The sequence below is a fragment of the Colobus angolensis genome, unplaced genomic scaffold, assembly GCF_000951035.1.
Source record: "Colobus angolensis palliatus isolate OR3802 unplaced genomic scaffold, Cang.pa_1.0 Scaffold19, whole genome shotgun sequence".
Taxonomy (NCBI): domain Eukaryota; kingdom Metazoa; phylum Chordata; class Mammalia; order Primates; family Cercopithecidae; genus Colobus; species Colobus angolensis.
In genome coordinates, this window is record NW_012115043.1 from 16,568,492 (window position 1) to 16,577,585 (window position 9,094).

Sequence of the window (9,094 nt, forward strand, 5' to 3'; positions counted from 1 at the left end):
TCTCTCTCTCTCTCTCTCTCTCTCTTTCTTGAGGTGGAGTGTCATTCTGTCACCTGGCTGGAGTTCAGTGGCATGATCTCCGCTCACTGCAACCTCTGCCTCCGGGCTCAAGTGATTCTCGTGCCTCAGCCTCCTGAGTAGCCAGGATTACAGGTGCCCACCACCATGTCCAGCTAATTTTTGTATTTTTAGTAGAGATGGGATTTTGCCATGTTGGTCAGGCTGGTCTCAAAGTCCTGCCCTCAAGTGATCTGCCTTCTGGGCTCCCAAAGTGCTGGGATTACAGGTGTGAGCCACCATGCCCAGCCAGTTGCCTTTCCATTTTATTGTTTCCTTTGCTGTGCAGCAGCTTTAGTTTGATGTAATCACACTTTTTTTTATAGATGGAATCTCACTTTGTCACCCAGGCTGGAGTGCAATGGAGCAATCTGAGCTCACTGCAACCTCTGCCTCCTGGGTTCAAGTGATTCTCCTGCCTCATCCTCCCAAGTAGCTGGGATCATAGGTGCGCACCACCATGCCCCAGTTCATGTTTGTATTTTTAGTAGAGACGGGGTTTCACCATGTTGGCCAGGCTGGTCTTGAACTCCTGACTTCAAGTGATCCACCTACTTTGACCTCCCAAAGTGCTGGGATTACAGGTGTGAGCCACTGCACCTGACTGGATTATTTAGAGTATCTCTTATTATTCTTTATACCTCTGTGGTATCAGTTGTAACACCTCCTATTTCATTTACAATTTTATTAATTTGAGTTTTTACTCATTTTTTAGACTAAGTTCTCTCTCTCTCTCTCTCTCTATATATATATATATATATGTAAAATATATAAAATTTATTTTTTTTTTTTTGAGGACAGATTCTTGCTGTGTTACCCAGGCTGGAGTGCAGTGGTGCAATCTCAGTTCTGTGCAACCTCTGCTTCCCAGGTTCAAGTGATTCTCCTGTTTCAGCCTCCCAAGCAGCTGGGATTACAGGCACCCGCCACCATGCCCGGCTAATGTTTGTGTTTTAAGTAGAAATGGAATTTCGCCATGTTGTTCAAGCTGGTCTCAAACTCCTGACCTCAGGTGATACCCGCCTCAGCCTCCCAAAGTGTTAGGATTATAGGCGTGAGCCACTGCGCCCAGCCAGTTTTGTCAATTTTGTTTTTTTTTTCAAAAAATACTTAGTTTTATTCATCTTTTCTTTCTTTTCTGTTTTTTTTTTGTCTCTATTTAATTTTAGCTCCAATCTTTATTATTTCATTCCTTCTTCTAACTTTGGGCTTATTTTGTTCCCTTTTTTCTCGTTTGTTGCAGTATCAACTTAGGTTGTTTACTGAAGATCTTTCTTTTTTCTTAATGGAGGCCATTTATCACTGTAAACTTCCCTCTTAAAACTGCTTCTGCTGAATCCCATAAAATTTTGATGTGTTATATTCTATTTTCATGTATCTCAAGAGTTTAAAAAAATTCCTTTTGATTTTATTTGGCCAATTAGCTGTTCAGGATTATGTTACTGAATTTCCACATATTTGTGAATTTTTCAGTTTTCTTCCTGTTATTGATTTCTAGTTACATGTTGGTGTGGTCAGAAAAGATATTTAGTATGATTTCAATCTTCTTAAATTTGTTGAGACTTGTTTTGTGGGCTACCATATGTTCTATTCTGAATATTCCATGTGCACTTGAGAATAATGTATATTCTCCTATAGTTAGATAGAAAGTTCTGTATGTGCCTGTTAATTCCATTTGTTCTATAATATTGTTCAGACTTGCCATTTCCTTATTGATTTTCTATCTGGATAATCTGTTCATTGTTGAAATTAGGGTATTCAAATCCCTTACTATTATTGTATGGTTATCTGTTTCTCCTTTCAGTTTGGTTAATATTTGCTTTATATATTTAGGTGCTTTGATGTTGGGTGCCTACATGTTTACAACTGTTATATCTACTTGATGAATTCACCTCCTTGTCACCACATAACTACCTTTTTGGTCTCTTGGGACTGTTTTTTACTTGAAGTCTATTCTGATATAAGTATAGTCACCTCTACTTTCTTTTGGTTTCTATTTGCATGAAATATTTTTTTCCATCCCTTCACTTCTGGTCTGTCTGCCCTTAAATCTAAAACGACTCTCTTTCGGGCAGCAAATAATTGTATCTTATTTTTTATATATGTTCTGTCATTCTATGTCTTTTATATATTTTTTATTTTTATTTTTATTTTTATTTTTGAGATGGAGTCTCACTGTGTCGCCCAGGCTGGAGTGCAGTGGCATGATCTTGGCTCACTGCAACCTCCGCCTCCCAGGTTCAAGCAATTCTCCTGCCTCAGCCTCCTGAGTAGCTGGGATTACAGGTGTCCGCGATCATGCCTGCCTAATATTTTTTGTATTTTTAGTAGAGACGGAGTTTCACCATGTTGGCTAGGCTGGTTTTGAACTTCTGACCTCAAGTGATCTGCCTGCCTTGGCCTCCCAAAGTGCTAGGACTATAGGCGTGAACCACCGTGCCCAGCCTCTATGTCTTTTAATTGGAGAATGTAATACATTTACATTTAAAGCAACTATAGATAGATAGGGACTTACTATGCCATTTTGCTCATTATTTTCTATTTGGTAATTCTTTTTTTCTTTTCTTCTTCTCTTGGTGTGCTGAGCTGCTTTTTAAGCAGATGACCACCATTCTGTCTGTTTTGAGTCTCGATTTTACGGTCCCCCGAATTCCAGAAGTTTTGGGGTTCTGAATCCCTGAGACTTTCTGGAGATTCTGTGATGAGTTCCTTCTTGGATTTCCCTACTGGCAGATGAAGAGCCAGCTTTCCGAGGTCTGTTAATCAGTCACCTCTAGTCCATCTACTCTCTAGCTTCTACGAACATTGTGTTGCTTCCACTACCTGATCTTTGTCCTTGTGAGTTTATGTCTAAAAGAAATAAAACATTCTTTATTGTTATATTAGTGAGATTATGGGAGGAAGCAGAACCACATGTACAGGCTGAGCATGCCATCTTTATTCTGAAGTCTGAAAGATATTTTAGAAAGATTTTAATGCAAAAGCATCCAAAAAAGGTTTTGTTGCTTTAAGCAGACTATGAAAAATGGTCTTGTTGTAATAATTTTACTTGCTATTCAAATTATAGTTCCAGAGTTAAGAATGTCACCTGGGCGTCATCTGGGCATCACCTGAGTGCTTACTCGAAATATAGACTCCTGGGCCCCCTAGAGGAATTTTTTATTTTTTTTATTTTTTGAGACAGAGTCTCGCTCTGTCACCCAGGCTGGAGTGCAGTGGCGTGATCTCGGCTCACTGCAAGCTCCGCCTCCTAGGTTCATGCCATTCTCCTGCCTCAGCCTCCTGAGTAGCTGGGACTACAGGTGCCCGCCGCCACACCCAGCTAATTTTTTGTGTTTTTAGTAGAGACGGGGTTTCACTGTGTTAGCCGGGAAGGTCTCGATCTCCCCCTACATGAATATTGAATCAGAATTGGCATTTTGAAAGATCCCTAGGAGATTCCTATATATCCTGAGGGTTGAGAAGTGCTAATCTGAACTTGTAATTAAAGGAAGCTAACTCTAATGAATTTTAATCTGGGATTTAAAAATCTTGATACATTTTCTTAATAAATTGTTCTCAAAATTCTCGAGGTTGCTGTGAGATATAAAAGAGAAAGGGGTGCATTTTCATGAGATTTTCATCAAGTATGAAACAAAACTTCCATTTCATTTACCATGAGAAGAGATGTGGACTGGTTGTGCTCTGACTTTTCTCAGCTGCCCAAAGTTCTTGAGGCTGGTGGTAGTTTTTTTAGATTGGACAGATTGAGTCTTCAGTCACACGTTCAGCTGCCAATGAAAGCGTAGCTTCTCCTAGAGACAAGGGATAGATTGATTAGTTCTATGTCCAACATTTCACCCAATAATTAATAAGTGCTCAGTAACTCATTGTGGGGTGAATGAATAAAAAACAAGATACAACCCCTGTCTTCAAGATCGTCACAAACCAACAACAAAGACCAAGAAATAAATTGAATAATTAGCACACAGGGGTGACCAGTTCTAGAAATACTAAGCACAGGGAGGTGCATCCAGCTCAGCATTGCTGGCACAAGGAGCCAAGGAGCTGATTCTCTTGGTGAACAGAGCTTGGTGCAGTTAGAGCAGCAACTCTCACACTTTAGTGTGTATCAGAATCACCTGGAGTGCTTGTTGAACCACAGACAGCTGTGCCCTATCCTCAGCATTTCTGATTCAGTGGGGTGGGCCCAAGAATGTGCAAATGTAGTAAGCTCCTAGAAGATGCTGGTAATACTGGTCTTGTAACCACAGTTTGAGAACCACTTAACTTAGAAAATTACAAGGAGTTCTGATGGCTGGACTCTAGCAGCTTATAGGCAGGAGGCAGGTGATACTGAAGGCAGAAGCTTAAGGAGGAGGAATTTTATTGTGGAGATTGTGGGGAGCCATTAACAGGAGAGTGATGGACTCTCATTTGCCTTTTGGAAAGATCACTTTGGGTGTGGTGTCCGTGGGTACCAGAAAACCAAATAAGAGGTTTATTATAGCCATCCAAGAAATAATCAAAACTTGGAGTAAAGGCGAGATGATGAATATCCTTAGGACTTGGTGGCCAATTGGAAGTGGGAGGGGCAGAGAGGGAGGAGTTAATGAGAACCATCAGATTTCTGGCTGTGTGTGTTGGGATTGTGTGATTCAAGGCACAGGAAGAGAAGTGGGTTTGAAGCAAGGTTGTGGAGAAAAGCAAAGGAGGTGAGTACAGGACATGTTGAATTTGAGATGCCGGCAAGATATCTGGGTGGACTCCCTTGTAGGCAGTTTTACTTATGGAATTGGAGGCCAGCTGCAAGGTCTGGTAAGTAAGCCAGCCCCATCCCTCCTGCCACTTCCATTTGATCTCCCATATCGTTTGTTTGGATAAGGCATTGTATTTGTAAGCAACAATACGAATATTACCTTTAAGGGCCTTGAGAATACAATGCTTTTCTAAATATTTTCTCAAGAAAACAAATGTTCTACTTGTTTGATTCACGGGGTAGGTGGGAGGAAGAAAGAGCTGAAGTACGGGTCTTCTAATACCAGAAGAGGTTAATAAAGCCGCCCTCTGAGTGGCCAGTCGAATTGGAACTTGGTAAGCTTGAAAGGGGCAAAAATCACTTGACTGGTCTGCAGTGCCATATGACAAACAGCTGAGACTCATTAGCTGGATTGCGGGTTTTTACAGCGATGCCTGTTTTGAAAGTTGATGGAGCGAACTGCTTTTCAAAAGAGTCTTTTGAAAACCTTTTTAAGTAGGCCATTCTGACTTTAACATTTCTCCCTGTCTTAACCTCAGACAAAAAGTAACCTTCCTGAAGAGGACATGTGATTGGAAATTGTCAATTGTTGAAGCGTTGGTAACTCCAGTCTCTAACGTTTTAGAAAATTACAACAAGCGGTTCTCTACCCTGGCAAGGTATGGTTTTGTATTTATCTTTTTTTTTTTTTTGGTAGTGGTTTTGAGCTCTGTCATGTCAATTTTCATGCGCTTAAATTATGTGCAATATAACATACAATATCAGTGCATATATTATTTTTAAACTAAAGACTTTATGATGTCTACTAAGTTTCTAGGGATTAGTTTGAAAAGTGCATTTTCAGTGACCAGGGAGTGGGTATGAATACTGACTGCATTCTTCCTTTCTTTTCTGTACTTGAAAAAGAAACACAGGTTTTTACTTTCAGGTAATTGTTGAATATGCGAGCTGATTAAGAAATTGAATTATTCTGAGAGTCTTGCTTATCCTCTGAGGGTTGTCTGACAAAAATTCAAGCTTACTGGTGTTTTGTTTTTGATAGTGTTAACAGCTTTCTTTCTTTTCTTTCTTTTGTTAAATTTGAGACAGAGTCTTGCTCTGTCGCCCAGGCTTGAGTGCAGTGGTACAGTCTTGGGTTACTGCAACTTCTGCCTCCCAGGATCAAGCAATTCTACTGCCTCAGCGTCCTGAGTAGCTGGGACCCCAAGCTACCATGCCTGGCTAATTTTTGTATTTTTAGTAGAGATAGGGTTTCACCATGTTGGCCAGGCTGGTCTCAAACTTCTGACCCCAAATGATCTGCCCGCCTCGGCCTCCCAAAGTGCTGGGATTATAGGCATGAGCCACTGTGCCCGGCCTAATAGTGTTAATAGTTTTAATGGAGGAATGTAAGTGTGTGTTTTAGTATAACGTTTATTTCTTCTGGGAATTAAATCTGCTTTTCAATTAGTGTTAATTCTGTTGGGTTTGATAAGGGTATTGTTGTTATGTAAGGAAATGTCCATATATTTTAGAGATGCAAAGTGAAGTATGCTGGAGTGAAAGATCTGGGTGGTGTGATGGGAGATTTCATTATATAATTCTCTCTACTTCTGGATATTGTATTAGTTTACTAGAGCTGCCATAAGAAAGCACTATAAACTGGGTGGCTTTAAAACTGTGATTTCAAAAACAGAAATGTATTGCCTCACAGTTCTGGAGCCTGAAAGTCTAAGATCAAGATGTCAGTGGGTTGGTCCCATTTGAGGACTGTGAGGGAGAATCTGTTCCAGGCCTTTCTGCTTAGCTGTGGATGGCTGTCTTCTCCCTATGTCTCTTCATGCCATCCTCCCTGTGTGCATATCTGTGATCACAGTTCCTTTCTTGTAAAGAGACCATGAGGGTAGGTTAGGACCCACCCTAATGACCTCTTTTTTAACTTGATTCCCTCTATAAAGGTCCTAGCTCCAAAAAAACATATTCTGACGTACTGGGAGTTAGAGCTTCAGCATGTGAATTTTAGGGAAATACAATTCAATCCATAACCGGTATGTCTGAAAAGTTTCATAATATGACATTTTAAATATTTGCCTGAAATTGCATGCAGTAAACATTTGTTAAGCCCAGTGCCTGGTATGTGCTCGATATCGAGTGTGTGAAGATGCGTAAGACATGGTTCCTGTCCACTAACCCATGGTTTAATCAAATACAGGGATCTAACTTTGTGAGTGTGTATGTGTTTGCTTATTGCTTCCACTGGGTTGTAGCTACTCTCACACTTGTGTGTCCCTGGAGGCACAATCACGGTCCTGACACATGGACAGCCTAATATCACAAGAGATACCTGGAAGGGTTCCCTTGCCCTGAGCACCCATGAGCATAGGTTAAGAGAGTGGAAGGACTTCGTGTTCACCCAGTCCATTCTTCTCATTTTACAGATGAAGAAATTGAGGCTTAGAAGTGCTAAAGTCATTTGCTGATTTGCATTAGTGCCAAGTCATCCTTCAGAGTCTCCTGGCTTCCATTCCAGTGTGGTGACCAAAAAATACTGTTTTCTTTGCCACAAACTCATGCTTTTCACCTGGGAATGAACCCCAAGCCCCATTATCAGAAGTCATTGTGGGAAAGAGCCTTGATAAAAAGCAGACATTCTGTATCAAGGTTCTTGGATTATAAATACCAAAAAAAAAAAAAAAAGATGTTTTGGGGATGAGTGTTTATGCACGAGGGCATTTTATCCATAGAATGAAGTTAGATTTAATACATTCCAAAGGAGTTTAGCCCCATCTTGGCTGCTTTCTCTGTTTCTTAGCGCTTTCTCCTTGTCACTTGTAGAAATAGGTCGTAGAGTTATGACCCTGTGGCCGTAAGAATACAAACAACCATTTTTCTTCTTTCTTGGTGCTTCTGCTGCCCACAAGACAGGAACTGTGGCAGAAAGGGGACGGTCTGATGAAATCTTGCTGGCTGGCAGGATGGCACCATGGCAACTAGGCTGCCTCTCTCTGCAGCTGTTTCAGCTTCCGCCCTCTCTGGACACTCGGTACCTGAGTGCTCAACGGGGAAACTGTCTTCTCCCTCCCTCCACTTCTGTTTTTCCTCCGTAGGATTAAGTCTTCTTGAGATATCTGCTCATCTTTTGCTGTTATTCCTTTCTTCCTCCCTTTGAACTTGTTTGATTTAGAGCCAGAGCTCAGGCTATAGCACACATGATAGCTGATGAGTCATGTGAAGCCCATTAAGAACAAAAGCTGATTATCACAGAAGCCATTATTTACTTGCGCTGTCTATGCACCAGCACGTTTTCTTGTGCGCTTCTGGTGTTGCTGCAGCATGGCTGGGGCCCTCTTACGGTGTAGGCTGGGGGCAGGTAGGGGAAGTGGGTGATGGATGAGATGGGCTGCTGCTTGAGAGAGGAGCTAGCTTTGCTGCTGCTTCTCTGAAGGCAGAAGTCACTTTGCTCAAACACGGGTATAAATCATCCTTTCAAGAGCTGAGAGCATCCATTTTTTTGTTTGTTTTTCTTGTTTTCCCCGTTTCATACTCTATCAGGCCTCCTTTCTTGATGACATGATCTAAGCTGGAATCTTTTAGCTATTCTTTAGCTAGATGGTCAATCCAGCAAATAGCTAGGTGGTAAATTCATTCATCTAGCAAATAGTGAATGGGTTTGCCACTTTCACACGGAGAAGGTCCAGACCACTTCAAGTTTGTACCTCTGTGGTGTGGCAACTGAGCCAGCCTGTGGATGATCACTGCTTGAAAAATCTCCTTCCTACTCTCCTTCTTGGATCTGTCTTTCTGCTCCTTACATTTTGGTTCTCTCTTCACTCTAAATGTCCATCTCATTTTTCCCATGGCCTCAGGAAATAGAATTATGTTGATGACACTAAAATTCATAGCCGTATTCTTCTTGTGAGCCCTAGGTCTGTTTTCCAAATGCGAATTAAATACAACTCCCTTGATGTCCCTCAGACATGAGAGACATTTAACTGGTTGTGTACCGTACAGTGTAATGTGGTAGTTGAGAGTGTGTCTGAGTTCAAATCTTGGTTCTGCCATTTCTGGCTGTGTGACCTTGGGCAAATTTATTAACCTTTCTGTGCATTGTTTTTTTTCATCTATAGATTAGGGACCTTATACGGTTGTTGTGAAGACTAAATGAGTCAGTGCTTGAAAGGATTTAGAATAGTGCTCAGTGTTAGTTACAATAATTATCATCTTCTCAAACAATCTTTTCCTTTTTCAGTTAATGATATACCATTTATTTACCAAACTAAAAGTTTTGATTATCTTTAATTTCTTTTTTTTTTTTTTTTT

General features: G+C 40.9%; 1 protein-coding gene across 5 annotated transcripts in view; it reads left to right on the top strand.

The window, feature by feature from the left end:
• The window catches only part of RAB27A (RAB27A, member RAS oncogene family), a 107,887-nt gene that overhangs the window by 31,232 nt on the left and 67,561 nt on the right, over positions 1-9,094 (top strand). The window contains exons 1-2 of one of the 5 annotated variants that reach the window (XM_011940543.1): positions 4,701-4,751; positions 5,335-5,454. The exons of 1 other annotated variant lie outside the window; for it this stretch is intronic. The gene's annotated coding sequence lies outside the window, so the exon portion shown is untranslated. Of the gene's footprint in view, positions 1-4,700; positions 4,752-5,331; positions 5,455-9,094 lie in introns of those variants that run through there. 3 more of the 5 variants (XM_011940546.1, XM_011940542.1, XM_011940544.1) reach the window with 3 other exon arrangements.